At 38.9% G+C, this 19345-nt stretch overlaps 1 pseudogene across 1 annotated transcript in view; it reads right to left on the bottom strand.

Moving 5' to 3' along the window:
• Positions 1-1242: 1242 nt before the first annotated feature.
• Positions 1243-19345, bottom strand: part of LOC309958876 (centrosomal protein of 78 kDa-like) — a 43101-nt pseudogene continuing 24998 nt past the window's right edge. The window contains exons 3-12 of the transcript in view: positions 18434-18606; positions 18260-18331; positions 16875-16978; positions 16611-16614; positions 14697-14827; positions 5369-5446; positions 3732-3898; positions 2719-2890; positions 2349-2396; positions 1243-1800 (exon numbers count right to left, since the gene is read on the bottom strand). The product of the transcript in view is annotated as a centrosomal protein of 78 kDa-like (transcript). The remainder of the gene's footprint in view (positions 1801-2348; positions 2397-2718; positions 2891-3731; positions 3899-5368; positions 5447-14696; positions 14828-16610; positions 16615-16874; positions 16979-18259; positions 18332-18433; positions 18607-19345) is intronic.

The raw sequence follows: 19345 nt of genomic DNA, 5'->3' as shown, positions 1-19345 counted from the left end.
CTCTGCAACAAGAGAAGCCACCACAATGAGAAGCCCGTGCACCGCAACTAGAGAAAGCCTGTGTGCAGCAACGAAGGCCCAACACAGCCAAAAATTAAAAAAAAATAATAAATATATTTATTTAAAAAAAAGTGGATGTATTTAAAAAAACCCAGAAAGGTCCTACTGTAGAGCACAGGGAACTATATTCAATATCCTGTGATAAACCATAATGGAAAAGAATATGAAGAAGAATGTCTATAAATGTATAATTAAGTCACTTTCCTGTACAACAGTAATTAACACAACACTGTAATTCAACTGTACGTCAATAAAAAATAAAATTAAAAAACAACTGCCAGAAAAATAATCACGTAAAGGGGACTTTCCTGGTGGTCCAGTGGTTAAGACTTCGCCTTCCAATGGAGGTGGTGAGGGTTCGATCCCTGGTCAGGGAGCTAAGATCCCACATGCCTTGTGGCCAAAAAACCAAAATATAAAACAGAAGCAATACTGTAACAAATGCAATAAACACTTTAAAAATGGTCGACATCCAAAAAAACTTTAAAGAAAAAAATCACATAAATCAGAAACAAAGGAAACATAATAAAGTCCATACATTAAAAAAAAAGAGCATGGGTTCGGGTCACATCGCAGCTTTCCACTTACTTACAGCTGTGTAATTCTGGGCAACTCACATAATGTCTCCTCAGACTCCTCATCTATAGACGAGGATGGTAACAGTTCCCAACCTCATAGCGTTGCTGTAATCCATAAACACGGTTAAGTGCCTTGGTAAATGTTTGAGGCTCTCTGGTTACTGTGAATTAAAATATGTCAATGGCTTCTGGCCATGTGATTTATAATAGTTTGACATTTAACCAAATGGTAAAAGTATCCCATTTATCATTCCCATCTCTTTTTACCCCTTACCCTGCTTTGTTGTTTATGTTTTCTCCCAACACAGAGTGCTAGTTCCAGGAGAGTAAAGGCTTTATTTTGTTCACTGCTGAAAGCAATAGCATCCAGAAAAGGACTGTACATATGAAGCCCTCAGTAAACACTAGCTGAATGAATGGTGCAAACTGTCACAAGGAAAAATACACCAAAACTTTCATTATAATAAAAAAGAATAGATAAATCTTTCTCTAATGGCTTCCAGTCAAGTATTTTAAAACACCATATGCTATAATAAAAACATAAGTAATTTATTAAAATTTGAAGGCAAAAGCATAATTTTAAAAGATTTTAAAAGATTTAGACCTATGTTAGGCGTGATAGAGTATGGATGCTTTCTTGAAATTCACAATCAGATCCAAGAGTATCACTTTCAGAATGTTCTAGTAGACTGAGTTTACTTTTAGTTGTCTTTGAAGAAACAGTCACTATTGTACTGTCTTTCTTAACAGAAATGTGCTTTTTCGAAGACTCACTTCTAATTGGTTCATTAAGCAAAGAATTATTTTGCCCAATTCCTTTGCTTTTCTGCTTTACAGGTGAGTCAGAGCAGGAATGCAGGTTCTTCCCAGGTTGTTTCTTAGGAGAGTAGTTTTGGGTATATTCACCTGCTTTGGTCATTTTCTCTGAAGAAGACCTGCTATTTCTAGATAATTCCTCTTCTTTTCTTTCACTTCCAGTTCCAGAAATGACGTCTGCTGAAGGAGAACATGTTCTAGCAATGAAATCTTCAAAAGACTCCTGCCGCTGCTCTGTGACTGCGACCCCCAGGTTGTCTTTGGAAGTTTCTAAGGCCTCCTGAGTAGAGACTGGGACATGGAAGGAGTCGAGAGGCAAAGGAATCCTAGCATCACCTGCAATTTTCTGAAACCAGGGGAAAAAACAAAAGACAAGACAAAAATTCAGTGATGAACAAAGCCAACCATTAAAAAGTAGAGTTCAAAATTTCAATGTTACTCTGTGATCTTATTATTAACACAGTCAATTGATTCTTCAGAAGATTTCAGAGCCAGTTTTTCTCTAATTATATCCTGCCAAGTGATTCTCAGCTTAACCTAGCTATATCCAAGGCTATGTCCACTACATTTTCAGACTTTGGTGACAGGGGTAGTTATTACCCATTTCCTTTCCCTCACTAAAAATAAAACCCTATTCTGTAAGATAATTAATTTCTTTTCTATCCTCCAGGCACATGTAAACAGTATATAATATAGTTTGTGACCAGACTGTGTTCTCAAGCTGTCAGTTCCCAAGACCAGTCTGAGATTGGTTGAAGGGGGCTCCAAGCAAGGCTAGAGGAAAAGCTGACAGGTTTTCCCCTCCCATTCCCATAACCAGGTGATTCACTGTCATATGTTACCTATTAGCTATGTCTGGATTACTTATTTTAAAAATTATATCAGTATGTGTACCTTCATTAGTGTTCCTTCATTGTAAGCTGACTGCATACAAATAGAAACCTAGATAAAATATGAATAGAATAGACATTTATACAATTTAAAATCTGGAATATTTTCTCTAATGTTTTCTTTCTTCATTAAAGATAGTTTGCTTTAACTCATAAATTTTCTAAAGAACTTCCAGTCTCCTTATTTACAACAATACAATATCATGAAATGGGCACACATTTACTAATCTCAGATTTGGAAAGGATTCCAGAATCTTCTAGCTCCTGAGCATGTGAACTACTAGAGACTGATCATTATTGTTTTCTCCCTGACTTGGTCATTTCCTTTTTGCTAATCACTCTTAGAATCCTTAAGTGCTGTCCTCTCCACTTACTTGGAGATTTTGCGTTAGTCCTGGGGCACTCTGCTTTGATTCTGATTTTTCTTCTTCAAGTGGCTTCTTTTCTTCTTTAGGTAGACTACTAACAGTAGAATTCATCTGGGGACGACCTAGTAAATGAAAATCTGACTGCTCTATACCAGCCATTGTGGCCAGCTGCCCAAGCCTGGACCAGAGGAGGAAAGGAGAAAAGACAAAGGTTATTATAATCACAGAAGAGCAGTTTAGATTTCCCCAGACCATGAAATACTTCTAAAATCTTAAAAGCTAACATCCTACTCCAGACTACAAGCCTCTCTCTCCCCCAAATTCTCAGCCCTTTCCAGATTCATCCTCTAGGACACATCTCATCTCCTTACCTATTACCGTTCCATTTTAAACACTGTCTCACTAGCAATTTCAACATCTACCACGCACCTCGTCCACTACCTCTCACACCTCTATTCCCACGCTTCTTTCCCACCTTTCCTCCAGTTTCCAAGAATGTGTTTGTTCCTTCCTTCCCAACACCAACACCAACTCATTCACTGACAAAACACTACTCCATCAACTATCAATCTCCACTTCCCTCTTTCAGCAAAATCGCTCATGGTTGAGAACCACTGACCTATATCTCCCATGCAGATTAATAATAATCTTTTAATTTTTAAAAATAACTTTAATTCAAACTTATCAAACAAGCAAAATAAGTGAAAAATAAGACAATTCTTATGCATTCCCGAATATTTTCAATGAAAACTGCCTTCAATTTAGTCCTTACAAAAAACTATACCTACTAATTACTCTGTCTACAGGTTACTCTTTTATACTGGGCTCCCCACTCTACCAAAGCAGGCTTCCCTATTTGCATTTCTTAAAAAATTTAATTCCTCAATTTAAAAAGTCAACTATATTACCTATAATTACACTAAATATGGCCACAGAAGTGATGAAAATTGCTCCAGTTCCTCAGCAAACTACCATTATAGTCGCAAAGAGAAGAATGCCATGAAGAGAAATGAACTAACCCAGCATCTTTAAGGAGATCCAAGAAAGCATGGAACTTGTGAAAAGAATTCTCAATGCTGCCCAAAACACCTTCATCATCCAGGATCATGCTTGTCAATGAGTGGACATGAAGGGCTTCAGACAAAGAGAAATTTATATTTCTTAACTGGGCATTTTCATGTTCCAGCTATAAAAGAAGATGGAAAATGTCTGACATGATTTTTTCTCATTGTCATCAAAAGTAGTCTTGCCTAGTTTCAAGGAACAAAACTAAAACACTCAAAATGTAATTAATCTGTAATTAACCTAACTCTCCACCAGTAAAGACAGAGACCATATCACATAGTAACCAAAACCCACAGGCACCCAACAGTTTCCTATATAACACTTAGGTGGTATATAAATAAACCAAAGTTACCGTTTTATTAATGATCTTTCACAAAAGATCACATTTCTAACTGGTTCAATTCATAACGGAGCCTCATTCCACATTAGAAAATTACCTGCTTTAAGTTTCCCTTAAATTGGAAAGTGAATTATAGAATCTGATCTGAACAAAACATATTACAACTCTGCTGAATGTTAAGAATTAACTTTAGTGAGCAAAATATCTAATGCTTACGTTTAAAAGTCCTAAATCATACCCAACCCAATTTATTAAATGTACGATCACCAATATTTTCTTTGGCTTCTTGAAAATATTCACCCCCGTGAACTCTTCCCCTTCCGCTCATCATCTATGCACTTAAAAGCCCCTGTAAGCTCAACTCTAGTATTTCTCAGAAAGGCCGTTAATGTTCATGATGCCCCTTTTGCCTTACATGAGCGGGTGCTCAACGTTTATTGAATGAGTGTCCGCCAATCCAATGGATGCACTTTCAAAAATTCCTCCCTACACTCACCCTGTGATAAATTATATTTACATAGAACTTTTTAGATTATGCCCTGCTTTCATGCACATTACCTAATGTAATTCTCATGGTATATATATATATATATATATATATATATATATATATATATATGGGTTTGTTTTGTTTTGTTTTGTTTTTTTTCTGTACGCGGGCCTCTCACTGCTGTGGCCTCTCCCGCTGCGGAACACAGGCTCCGGACGCACGGGCCCAGCTGCTGCACGGCACGCGGGATCCTCCCAACCGGGGCACGAACCCGCGTCCCCTTCATCGGCAGGCGGACTCCCAACTACTGCGCCACCAGGGAAGCCCCCTCATGGTATATATTTTTATCTTTCATTGCATTCTTAGAAGTTTTCCAATATCTTAAGTTTATTTAAATGATTCACTTTGCTAATTCACTGCCAGGACAGTCTCATCATGTCTGTTATGTTACTGTATATACAATATATGCACAAAAAGTGCCTTCTTGAATCAAAGAATCATGAACAGGAAATATGCTAATGTCATATAAAAGCACACACACACACACACACACAAAACCAGATTTTCACATTTTTAAAAACATGCTTTCTGGAATATAGATCATATGATCACTGAATACCAGTAAATGCAAAAGTCCATATGATACAACCAATTTGCAACATATTACAGTTTTAAAGCTTACAAATTATGTGTATATGGCTTAAAATCAAATCAAAATAAAACCAAAACACTCTCAAAAGCAGAAGAAGAAACTTGTTTACCTCACTGACTCATTTATCAGCCTTCAGTCTTATTACTCTTTCCTCCTTTAACTGCTTTAGGCATTCCTCCAGGTTTTCCTAAACAAACAGAGTAAATGTTATAACTAATTCGTAGTATAATATCCAAAAGCCTTTCCAGCTATAGGACTCATCAGGATTTAGGGGCAGAGCCAGAAGTGAACTCAGATTTTAGTCTGCTACTGGTAATATCATACCATGCTAGTGAAATGAATTATCAAAATCTATCAAATTAGCATAGTAAAAATTTACTTAAATTCCACTCTTTCCAACATAAGTTTGTGGCAGCCCACCATAAAAGGCATATGCGTATAACATAGTAAGTCAGAAATAAGAAGACCAAGAAAGAAAAATTCTATTTTTATTTGTGGGTCTCTTTATAGCAGGAAGTCCTATTAATGAACATGCTTAACATACCTGAATTGCATAATTGCAGATTCAAAAGCATGTTTTTAAAAAGTAATCACTTTTAAAGCAATTTACAGTCAAGCACTGTTCCTGGAGTTCGCTGGGTATCAAATAATCTAATCATCAAAACACTAAGAGGGGGCTTCCCTGCTGGCACAGTGGTTAAGAATCCGCCTGCCAGTGCAGGGGACACAGGTTCGAGCCCTAGGCCGGGAAGAACCCACATGCCGCGGAGCAACTAAGCCCGTGCGCCACGACTACTGAGCCTATGCTCTAGAACCCACATGCCACAACTACTGAAGCCTGCGTGCTAGAGCCTGTGCTCCGCAATAAGGGAAGCCATCGCGCCGCAACGAAGAGTAGTCCCCGGCTCGACGCAACTGGAGAAAGCCCCCGAGCAGCAACGAAGACCCAACGCGGCCCAAAATAAATAAATAAAATAAATTTATAAAACAAAAAACCCTACGAGGAAAGAACGATCACTAACTCCATGTTATTTTACAGATGAGGGAAACAGAGGCAGAGAAGTAGAGTAAGTAGAGCAGCACAGCCAAGGTCACACCACTAAGTAGCAGAGCCACACCGTGGACTCAGGAAGCTGGGTGCCATTCCTGCTCACAGAGGTGGTAGTCTTCCCATTCACCAAGGTCACTGAAATAAAATGAACACTGATAAACTCTCTTAGGAGTTTTAGGAACTAAGACACTTCGGTCCTTGAAGTGGGGACACTGCTAGCAATAGGCAGAATTCTAACAGAGCCCCTAAGACTCCTACTTACTGAAGTACACAAACCTTCCACTTACCCAATCAAACTCTAAATCTAGGTGCTGTAGTGAAGGGATTTTGCAGACGGAATTAAGGTTCAAAATCAGTTGATTTTTTTAAGATAGGGAGATTATTCTAGGTGGATATGGCCTACTCAGGCACCCCATGAAAAGGACCTGAACTCTTCCTGAATTGAAGTACAAAAGGGACAAGAGGGAGACTCTCCATTGCTGGCTCTGAAGAAGTCAAATGCTGCAGCAGGGAAGGCAAGCGAGAGGCCTCTAGGAGCTGAGACTGTCCCCCGACTGACAGCCAGCAAGGAGATGGGGACCTCTGTCCTGCAACTGCAGAACCTGAATTATGCCAACAAGCCGAAGAAGACTGGAGGCATTCTTTCCCAGAGCCTCTGGATGCTAACACAGCCTGACTGACATCTTGATTTCAGCTCTGTGACCCACACAAACTGTGGTGAACATCCAATGTTTGGGGCTCAATGTCTTACACTTACATTTCACGTGCTTTAACACTCGCAGGAGGGAACTCACATGTTCCCGTGTGTATCTGAGCAGGAAACCCAGTCACGCTGTGCCTGGACTTCTGATCTGCAGAACTGTGAGCTAGTCAAATAAGTACTGTTTTCAGTCAGTAAGAGTGTACTAAAAGAATTAATATTCTACTCAACCTCCAGGTTCGTGAACAAAATAAGTGACTGTCATTGTTTTAGGCCAGTGTTTCGGGGTGGTTTCTTATGCAGCGATAAACAATCAGAATACCCATACTTATGAAAACAGTACGGTATATTTATACCTTTTAACTGCTCTGAACAATCACTTAAAGAATGAGGAACTCTATTATATGCCATCATTGGGAGAGGAACTGGTATCACTTTCTGGAGAGTAGCTCTTGGTACCTAACAACAATCCTACATCAGGAGTTTACCCTAAGGAAATCAAAGATGTGGGCAAAGATTTATCTACCAACATGATGTCATAAGATTGTTTATAACCAAACCCTAGAAGAAAGCTAAGAGCCTCCAAATTGGGACTGGTTTAAACAAAAACAGCTCACCGTCTGAAGGAATGCGCTATGAAGCCACTAAGAAAAGAATGACAACAGGTGTCAACCAGAGTTAATGAATGGGCTTCAGGAGTTCTACATTCATAATGTATCTGTGCGTTTTTCCTGGGAGACGGTGCATAAGCTTAATCAAATTCTCTGATGTAGAAGAGTATTTAGGGACATGGCAAAATATTTTTGATACTTCTTTAAGACAAAAGAGCAGATTAGGTGTGTGTACATGCAGAGGTGGCTTTTATTTCCTTCAATGAGTTGTTCATTGTTTTCAAAAATTTGCTCAATGAACATATATTTTTATATTCAGATGTTTAAAAAATTGACAGTATAAGAACTTCAAATTCTTTAATGTTTCATTACTAAAGCCAGCCAAGTTTTCAATGGGGAAAAAGGGGAAAAAATTGCAAAATTCCTCTACTTTCAATATAATGGTTCAATAAATCTTCTAAAACCGATTTTAAAGAAATTCTAAACAAATAATCAAACAAACAAAAAAACCCTCACCACAGTCAGAGGAAAGTAGAGTAAAACATCCTGACTGGTTCTAAATAGCACATCAAAGTGCAATTACATGAATAGTTTCTCCCTCTAATGGAGGGAATTAGTACACAGTATTAAATTTTTGTGAAAAACTGTGTCCTCTTACTACAAAGTATTCATAATTCATGCCCCTTACATGGAAATATGGAACCAAAAAAGTTAGAAAGTAAAATTGCTTGATATTCTATTACTTAAGTAAAACTAATGATAAGCCTTTGGAATAATTTTCCTTCCTGTCATCTGCTCTCCTTCCTCCCTTCTGTACACCGGCTAGGGTGATTTTTCTGGGACAAAGCTCCCATCATATTGGATATCAAATTTTATGTTCACCTTTTCTCCATTTAACATTGAAATCAATCATTTCTCATATAATCAGGGGATTCATAACCTTGATTTTTTTGTGTGGGCTACAAAATATTCCACTGAGTGGGTTTACTGGTTAACCATTTTACACATTTAAATTCTTCCAACTTTTCAATATTATAAGACAAAATAACCGTTTTTATGCATGAAGGCTTTTTTCCATATTGAGAATAACGTTCTTGCAATAAATCCATAAAAATGAGTTTGACATCAAAGCAAATGCACATTTTTAAGGCTTGAGGTACCTATCTCCAAACTTCTTTCCAAAAGATGTCTGAGATTTTATACTGCCATCCATCAGCAATGTATCACTTGGTATATAACCTCTACTATAACTGTTGGCTTATTTCCTCACTTAGAGTGCAAGTTATCTGAAGATAGGGGGTGTATTTTATTAAGTGTTTATTCCCAGCACCTGTGCCTAGCGCAACGTAGACGGTCAATAAATAATTGCTTAATAAGGAAAATCCCTGCCAATACAAGATGTACGTGTGTGAAAGACAGACTGTGTGCTTTTCTCTAACTGGATAGATGAAAACTTGTCATCTTCTTTAATGTGCAATTTTTTTGCTTATAATTAGTAATTAAATTTCTCTTTTAGATTGTATTGTAAAAATTCAGACTCTGAGGTAAATGGGCCTGGCACTACCCATTAGCTATATAACCTTGGACAAGTTCTATAACTCTAGGCCTCAACTTCCTCATCTATAAAATGGAGATAAGCTCCCACATCACAGAGCTCTTGTGAGGATTACATGAGTTAAAACACATATAAAATTAGAAGAGTGCTTGGTACACAGCATATGTTCAGTTAAGGCTGAATGAATGAACATGTGAACGCAAGCAGTAGTGAAGGGCTTAAAATGAAATAGTCTCATCCCACTCCCACATCCAGCAGTCAAGAAGCGACTGATTCTTTACTCAGGTTTTTAATTGTAAAATACGATAATGTGTACTGAGAAGTGCTCAGGACAAAATTGTCAATGTGACAAATGAAAACAGAATACTTACATAACCACTACTCGAATCTGAAAGTATTGATACTTGTCAGCATCTCAAACCCCCCCCCCCCCATATCCTTTTCTCATCACAATCTCCTTTCCTCTTTCAGGTTAAACACCATCCTCACTTCTTGACAATCATTTCCTTTAACCTGCATGCATCCCTAACAAAAGAGTTTAGTTTTGTCAACATCTACCTTTATGTAGAGGATCATAGTATATGAAGTCTTTTCTATCTTATTTCTTTCTCTCAACATTGGTTTAAAAAATTCACCCACATTGCTGCCTGTAGCTCTAGTTCATTCAATTTTATTGCTGGATAGTTTTCCCACTGTACGAATACACATAATTTATTTAATTTTTGACTCTTAATGAACATTTAGTTTGTTTTCAGTTTGTGCTAATGCAAATCATGGACAGGAATCCTGCTGTACCGGTTATTCCGGTGCATTTACACAGGGCGGGGGTGAGGGCTGCTGGCTCACAGGCTATTTATATACCTTCAGTTGATGGAGAGTGCTAAATGCTTTCCAAAGTAGTTGTGTCGATTTGTACTCCAGTATAAACAGGGTAGAGGATTCCCATAGTACTCCAGGTCTACAATACCTGATACTACCACACTTTATTTATGTATTTGTCAAACTGATTGGCATGTAGTTTCATTGGTTTTGACTCACTTTTCTCTTATTACTTAATGAAGTCGTACACTTTTCTCTGTTTACTGGCTGTTTGGATTTCCTTTTGTATGACGTTTATGTCAACTATTGTTATTTTTTATTATTTTTAAATTATTACTTATTTATTTTTGGCTGTGTTGGGTCTTTGTTGCTGCGTGCAGGTTTTCTCTAGTTGCGGCAAGCAGAGGCTACTCTTCATTGCAGTGGCTTCTCTTGTCGTGGAGCACAGGATCTAGGCACGCAGGCTTCAGTAGTTGTGGCACATGGGCTCGGCAGTTGTGGCTTGCAGGCTCTAGAGCACAGGCTCTGTAGTTGTGGCGCACAGGCTTCGTTGCTCCGCGGCACGTGGCATCTTCCCGGACCAGGGCTCAAACCCGTGTCCCCTGCCTTGGCAGGCAGATTCTTAACCACTGTGCCACCAGCGAGGTCCAACTATTGTTATTTTGAATTCTTCTCCATTTCCAAGTAACACTCTTACATGACTATTTTCTCACTAAATTGGAGGCATTATCTGTTCATTTTCTATTTTACTAAGTAAGGGTTTAGTTCCTTTACACTGTTTCCACACTGCTTAGTAAAGTTATGTCATCATTAGTTTTCCACTGCTCAGGATCTCTTTGACTTGTAGTGATATACTTAAAAACCTAAATTGTTGATCAGCTATAAATTCTCTCAACGTCACGCTTTGTAAAATGAGGACATTCATACCATCTTTCCTTCTTTCTACCTCCTGTCTACCTTCCAAACCTAGCTTTTACATTGTCAAAGTTGAAATTTATATTCTGTTCTATGTGCAGTTAAGTCTTCTGTTATTTGAGAGTCAGTAGGGAGTAAGGTTTAAGAGAACAGGCAGAGAGCCTAAACTCAAAGCCGCAATCCAACCCTAAATTAGGTACAGCCTGGGCAAGTTCCTTCCCTGTTTTAGCTTCCTTTTCACAAAAGTGGGAATGCGGCTTCCCTGGTGGCGCGGTGGTTGAGAGTCCGCCTGCCGATGCAGGGGACACGGGTTCGTGCCCCGGTCCGGGAAGATGCTACCTCCCGCGGAGCGGCTGGGCCCATGAGCCATGGCCGCTGAGCCTGCACGTCCGGAGCCTGTGCTCCACAACGGGAGAGGCCACAACAGTGAGAGGCCCGCGTACAGAAAAAAAAGAAAAAAAGTGGGAATGATATTAGCACCAACCTCATAAGGCTATTCAGAGGATTAAATGAGTTAATATATGCAAAAACACTTAGAGCCTAATATATACTAAGTACATACTAGTACATTTCAGTACATACCAAGTTAATGCAAATACATACTAAGTATAGGTTAGTTATTTGTTATTACATGCAAGTTGACAATAAAACCGGCAAACCGAGACAGTATTGCCATTATTACAATTACATTAATATTGCCCACTGCAGATGTACTGTCTGTGTGTATAGACTACACCTCGTTCCATACTGTGTCAGTGTCACTGCCCTTGTGCAGGGTGACCACATACCCCAAGCCGCCTTGGGCTGTTCCAGTTTATACCTGTTGTCCTGATGTTACAGCATTAGAGCACCCCCTTACACTATTGAAGTGTTCTGGTGTGGACAACAAATTAGATAGGTGGTCATTACCCCTGTGTGTCACTGAAAAGGGGGACATCTATAGTGTCAAGTTTAAGTGGATTCATCGATAGTGTCAAGTTTAAGTGGTTAAAAATCAACCATAGCTTACTTTGCTTCAGGTTTATGTCCGCATAGCCTTTTCTCCTCTGGAGTTCAAGTTCCTTCTCCTCTTCCTCTCCCTCCTCCCTTCCAACAGTGCCTAATAGCTAGTAAGTACAATATGCCTCAAGGTGTTTCTAAGCTCTCAATCACAGTCAATAGAAGCCTCTCCAATCTAGACTAGCTGCTCTCTGCACTGAATCCCCTATTACCCTACTTCTTGGTTTATTGCCTCATTTTGCTGGATTATTTCTATAAATAGCTTAAGGTGTAGCACAGGAGGTCAATTTTTCAAATATCTTTGTGTACAAAATATCTTCTTCAGCCTCCACTTATGACTGATAGTTTGGCTGGATACAAACCCCTAGGGTGAAAATTATGTGCCTGAAAAACTTTGGAGGTATCTTTCTAATGCCTTCCAGGATCCATGGTGCTGATGACAAGTATGATAAAGTCAGATTTTAACTTTTTTTTTTAGGTGACCAGTACTTTTCTCTCTGGAATGGATGTATCCTCTCAGTATTTTATTGTATGTTAATTTATTTTTTCAGTATTTTAATGTTTCACAGTGAAGGATGCCTAGGTATGAGTCTATTCCTGTTTACCTTGCTCAAAAATTGAGTAACTATTTTCAATCTGAGGCCTGATGTCTACGTTCAGCTGTGGGGAATTTTGTTGCCCTTTGATAGCTTCCCTCCATTTTTTTTCTGGGTCTGGAGTTTCCAATAGTAACATGTGGGATCTCCCAGATGCAGCCTCTCTAACATATTGTTATCACATTTTCCACTGTGTCTTTCTTTTTCATATACTGAGAAATTTTTAAAATTCCTCCTGAATTTATTTCAGCAACCATATTTTCATTTTCAAGAGACCTCTCTTGCTTTCTGACCATTCTCTTTTTAATTAACACCCTAGTCTTATTTTATAGTTGCTAGCTCTTTTTAAACCTCTCTCAGGATACTAATTAGGGATTTTTCTTAAATTATTTTGTTCCCTAAATTGTCCCTGGTCCTACCAGGATATGTTTTCACTCTTTTTTCCCCCTCTCTCATGTTGTAAGCTTTACTCAACTATCAGGCAAATGACAGTTATTTTCTATTTAAGAATGAGTGCAGAAAGCTCCCTGAAGTCAATGACTGATTGGTTTCTTATGCAGGAAAAAGCGGGGAGTAACTGTAATAGGATCTCCCCCAAACACAATTTTCTAGGGTGTAAAAACTCACACCAGCTGCCCTAGTTCTCGCCAGTTTCACTGTTTTCAAAATGAAATCATCTCATTTCAGGAGTGTGAGGGTGGGGCTGGGAGTCCACTCCTCCAAACACAACCCTTCAATAAGCTCCCCTATTTCAGTCACACTTTTAACTAACTCCACCCTCTCTCCTACATGCGCATCTGAGCATGGGCCTACTTCTGCAGGTGGGGTCAGAATCCTCCTCAGTTGCAGGTGGTCGCTGTGCATATTCCAGGTGATGCTTTTCCTCTGTTCTACTGCTTCAGTTTCACACTCTTCCACTTGTCTTCCGTCTTTCAAAACTATGTTGAAATCTCTTGATTGTTGTGGGCTTATATACTTAAACACTTTGATACCATCATTGTAGTGTCTCGTCAAAATGGAGAAGAGCTAAAAGGGTTCTCAGTGCCTTCTGAATCTGCTATTCTGTGGTCCCAGTGTTTAAACTTCTTGGTCTTCCCCAGTGTCTATCATTGCTTTTAGAAATACAATCTCCTGGTCTACTCGTGGAGGAAATGAATACAACACATCTAAAATGACAAGCAATGCGGGTAGATGCTCTAGGGTCTTCTCATACTCTGCCATTTACTAATAAACCACTACGTGCTACAAATTGTAGGTGCTCATTTATAAAACGAAAGGGGGTAACTCTACATGAACTATAGATTTCTCCTACTCTAACATTTCATAATTTTCTAAGTTCTTTTCTTAAAATTTCTCTATATTATCATTAATTTTAATTAAAAAACTAAAAATCTAACTTTCTCTTTTGAAAATCAAAGAGTTAATTCCCATAGTCCTACAATAATGGGATAATTAGTTCTGAAACCGGTCAAGTTTCATACAAAAAGAAAATCATATTAAATAATTTAAAAAAATTAAACATGGACTTTGTAGCACAAAGACAAAGTCCCCCCCAAATGGTGTTCCTTTATTTACTAGAAATGTTCAGCTCTGCATTAAAGTTGAAATAAAATAAATATATTATTTTTGAGGTGCAAAAATTTCTTATGAAAATCAATTTTTCTTTTCTGTCCATACAAACAAAAGTATGGAATGACATTAGAGGTCAAGTTTGTTTGTTAATATAATGTAGCTTCTTGATATTTTTTATTTTAGGAAAGGAGAATATCAAAATCAAAACTTTTTTCAACTTTACTTTTATTTAAAATGAGGCCATATTTTCCTCTTATTAAAACAGAGTTCAACTAGAACTGTCAATTTTCTCATCTGTAAAACAAGAACCCTGAATCAGCTGACTAGATTCATTAAGAACTCAATTTCTTTATCTTATGATTACTATGGTTCTCCCTAAATCTAATATACTAAGGTTCTAAGGAAAGGAAAATATATTACTAACGACATGTTTTGATTTTTATTTCTTAGAGTTCAAATGTCCACCATTCACCTTGGTCTAAGCTTAAGGAACCATTCAAGGGGATACAATGAAGATGGGAGGAGAAAACAGAACCCTCACACAAGCTGTGGCGTGTTGCAATCAGGCTGCTGTTTGAAAAATAATCTTCTCTATAGCTTTAAAGTGATAACTTTGTACCTACAATGCTTCTTGTTTCAAACTGATTTTCTCTGGCTCTTCCTGAACACTTTCTGAGGAATCATCAACCTCTTCGATTTCTGAGGAGGAAGGACTCTCTACTGTCACAGTCACAGGAAATTCTGATGGACCTGAGTGTCACAAGAAGAAGATAGGAAACCACAGAGTTGTTAAACTAAAGTGTAAAGAAAGAAGACAAGATTGTATAAAAGACAACACAAGCCAGATACCAAATATCCAGATATTAGAGGACATTTAACAAAAGTGATCTGAGGTATCATTTATAAACGTCTCTCACTGCTCCATGGTCTAAAAGAGGCAATGACTAAGTAAAATTACAGGAACTTATCTTTGCTATGTTACTGTACAGACCTCTGTTGTACATGGTTAGGATTAGTAATGGGAATTGCCCATATTATTTTATTAAGTTTCTTTCACAGAAGCCAAGTGAAGATCCAAGGTAAACATTTTTTCTCAGATCAACTTTATACTGCAAATGAAAAATTTATTCTTCACCATCAGACACAAACAGTCTGGAAGAAAATGTAGTTTTACAGAGGAAAATACATCAGTAAAGGGACTGATAAAGAATCAGAAGAATAATCAGAAAGTCAACATATCTAAGCTGGGAATAATAGATGTTAGAATCTATAAAAGTAAATCACATACACATACATAACTAAAACTGACCCATCAGAAATTTCATCTTCTCATCACCCTTAAGCCAAAACTAGGGTAACAGTAATACAATTCTCCCATCAAGAGTCACTGCCACTGCAATGCTGTTCAACTGGACATTTCCAAACATTTAAAACCTGACCTGGCCACAACCCCATAAAAGTCTACAGATCATAAAGAAGTGTGCTGGGATTATATAACCACGCAGAAGACAAGTCACTAGGACATCATTTTGACAACAAGCAGCAAACCCTGCAGCATAGGAAAACACTAACAGGAGAACGCGGTACACACCCCTCTCTCTGGGCATGCAAGGGCAGGACTGACACCCAAGATGCTCTTCTCTCAACCTCAGCAGTGGTGCCTTTCACAGAGCAACTATGCAGTCTCCCAGAACCACTGGGAAGGAGAATCTGATACTGACAGTATTAGCTTGCCATGAGGCCATAAGCTAGGGAATGTGTGTGGCCTTGGTGAGAGAGCAGAGGTTCGGGAGATGTTGCTTTATATTGGCTTTCAGATCAGGAGTTTGTACACATAGCCTGCAAACAACGTTTCTTGCAAACATATGAACGTTCTTGAGTATGAGAGTTCCATGTGAGGGGTCAGAAATGGCAGTCAAGTTCGTTTCACGGGTAACAGCTGATTTGCCGACTGGACAACAGGCTTCCTTGTTTACAGACAACCACAGGCTGCCAGTTGTGTGCCAAATCCACACAACTACACCGTTGCATTGGGAGAGCGACCAAACATGTTTTACATGATTTATTTCAGAGAGGGAAATGCTTCTGGTAAGACTCTGTCCGTTTAAAAAGCAAGAATGACCATCTACCTTTCCCAGTTCAAGCCCTATATATCATAAATATGATAGCTAAACACCAGCAACTGATTACATACATCACGAGCTTTGATGAATGGAAAGCCCCTAAAAAGATATCAACAAAACAAAGTTAGATCTTGATGTAAATACATCACCAGTTAAACCCAGTTAATACAACTATTTAGTATTATGTACAGTATCCATATAGAATTGTGTATAAAAATAAGCTCAAAACAATAAGCTCAAAACAAGGACCTGGAAGGCTCTGCTACAGAGAAAACTGAGCAGAATTCAGCCGACTGGCTTGGTAATAACTCTCTGAACTGCTGAGAGGCCCCTTCAGTTCCTATGTTCAGGATGCTTGAGATTTCAGTCTCACTTCTTTAAATGGTGATATTAATCATTCTCTAATTTACCACCCTGTATGAGGAGGATGGACCTCAGATTAAGTGTCTCAGGAAGAAGATAGGAACCTACAGAGTTGTTAAAGTGCAAAGACTGGGGATTCAACACTATAGTTTATGCAACAGCAATTCACATCCCCATTTGGTCATATTCTTTCTACAAAACAAAAGATGCACTAACATGTATTAAAAGACAAAAATTAACTGCCATCTGTATCAATATGTTAATGTGCTTCAATCACATATGTTTTCATGAAAGTTTAAACATAAAATCACCTTTAAGATCTTGGCCATGTAATCTGCTCCCTGCCATGTCAAATTATACCCCGTGAAGTTTACTGTCTTCAGAGTGATAGAGTTCTTTATACCTTGACAAGTAACTAAAAGGAAAAAAAAAACCACACACACAATAAGATGAAGAGCCTATACATTTGTCAATCTTGACTTTTCTTTTCTTGAGTAAAAGTTTCTTCTGTAAACTTGCTTTTCTTGAGTCAATTGGAGGTTTACAGCCACATTCTTAAAATCATTAACTACAATCTTCCCAAACAGGTAACTGATGAACTGATGCATTCTAAAACTTGTCAGTAACAAAGTGTTATGCCAGTTTACAGCAACAGTTTAATTCTATTCAGTACTAAAACTGAATACACTGGATACTGCAAACTTTCTTCCCAACCACTCAGTAAAGTACTACATACTTTTGAGACAAAGGAAAAAAAAGAAAAACCTAAAGAGCGTAAGACTTCCGATTTTCATTTCCAATAATACATGCCAATCTTGATGATCAATCAGCGATGTAAATGTCAACTATAAACCCAGTATTTTATTAGCTGCTATGCAGTATACTAGAGCAATAGAAGAGGGAGGACCTCAAACCCTCTGTTCCCTCAAATTGAAAGGCAGGCTTCCTTACCCCTTCAGACCACTACTGGACACAGGGAAGGCACACTAATGTTTCAGGACCCTAATCAAGAGTCACCTGCTTTGTGATTACTTCCATGACACACCCTCACCGACACCACTAAATTTGCTGCTCCTATGGGACGTTACATGTATTTCCTATTTAAACACATACCACAGTGCATTATAATTATGATTGCAGATAGATGACTTTTTTGCTTTTTTTTTTTGCAGTACGCGGGCCTCTCACCGTTGTGTCCCCTCCCGTTGCGGAGCACAGGCTCCGGACGCACAGGCCCAGCAGCCACGGCTCACGGGCCCAGCCACCCTGCGGCATGCAGGATCCTCCCGGACCAGGGCATGAACCCGCGTCCCCTGCATCGGAAGGCAGACTCCCAACCACTGCGCCACCAGGGAAGCTCAACTTTTTTGCTCTTTACATCTTGCTATTTCCCTTCCCATAATATTTCTTGAAAAGAAACCATAAAAATATAAACAAACACAAAAAACAGAAAATATACAAAACATGTGGTTTGTGGCTTAACACTAACTTAAATAAGATTAATTCTGACAGTATCCAGCATGACAAACTTCCATGGTACAAATGAGAATGGACCAAGGTTTGAGCAGGTACAGGAGACAATCCAGGCATGAACAACACCAAGAAAAGGTAGACGGGAAAAGGTAGACAGACATGGTGTGTAGGAAATCACGAGACCAGTCCGATGGGAAGAGACTTAAACAAGACTGAAACTCACTTTCTAAACCTCCATCTCCAACTGGAGAATTCACAGGACACAGGTGCACCAAAGAAGCCAATTATTCAATCCCTTTAATGGGGAGGAACAGTTTAAACTTTTTTTGGTTTCGTTTGCCCCAAAAGCACCCTAAAAGCAACTATCAACTGTTGGGAGGACACAATGAAGGCTTACCTTTGTTAACATAGTTAAGTCTCTCTCTCTCACAACTAGCCCACTTAGCTCCACATTCCTTAGCACACCCGACGCACTTACACAGCATTTATGAGCTTTACACAACTGGAAGGTCACATCTTTATTCCATATCGCAGGAACACGACTTCTGTAAACTTTATTTCTGTCACAACCTAAAGCAAAATTATTGTAAAATGAGTGATTTAAACCATACATTTTATCATCATTAAAAAGCATCTAAATAAAAACAAAAGCATCTGCTCTGTGCTAAGGATTAGAAACGACTCCTGCCCTTAAAGCCTTCATTAAAGAGGGACATGTATAAAAACTCAAAATTTCAATCACATGAGATAAATAAACGTAACCTTTATACGCAGAGGTTCCTATGGAGGCAAAAAGTTATGTCTAAGTGATGGCTTCATGGTAACCCTGAAGTACAATCTAGAAAGATGAGGCTATGCAGAGTTGGAGTAGGAGGTGCATTAACTGCAGAGGGAACATCTGTGAAAACATACTCAAGCCTGACTCCTGCTGGGCACTGTAAATGCTGCAGGTGGGGATGACTACGGGCCAGGGGTCCAAGTACAAGTAGAGACAGAAATGAAAATAGAGATGTTGGCCGAAGCAAGCCTGGGAGAGAGCATGGCTTGTACCCCACAGGTGATGAGGCCTGGGGCTACCACTGGCTGAGTAAGGGTGCCTCCGCTGATTAGAAGAAGGCACCCCGCTGCTGAAGGACCAATTAGATTAAGGGAGTGATCACAAAAATCTCCCCTTCTCCAGGGCAAAGAGCCCTATGAGGCTTGGCCAAACACAGTTCAGACTACACGCCTCTGTGCAGAGCACACGCTGGGCGGCTAGTATGCACTAACTCTGTGTGGGCAAGCCAGTAGCAGCATTATTTTAAGCACA

Source organism: Leucopleurus acutus, assembly GCF_964270905.1.
Source record: "Leucopleurus acutus genome assembly, chromosome: 3".
In the NCBI taxonomy this organism is placed as follows: domain Eukaryota; kingdom Metazoa; phylum Chordata; class Mammalia; order Artiodactyla; family Delphinidae; genus Leucopleurus; species Leucopleurus acutus.
Note: the sequence above shows the minus strand (reverse complement) of the source record. Positions and strands in the feature narration are given on the sequence as shown.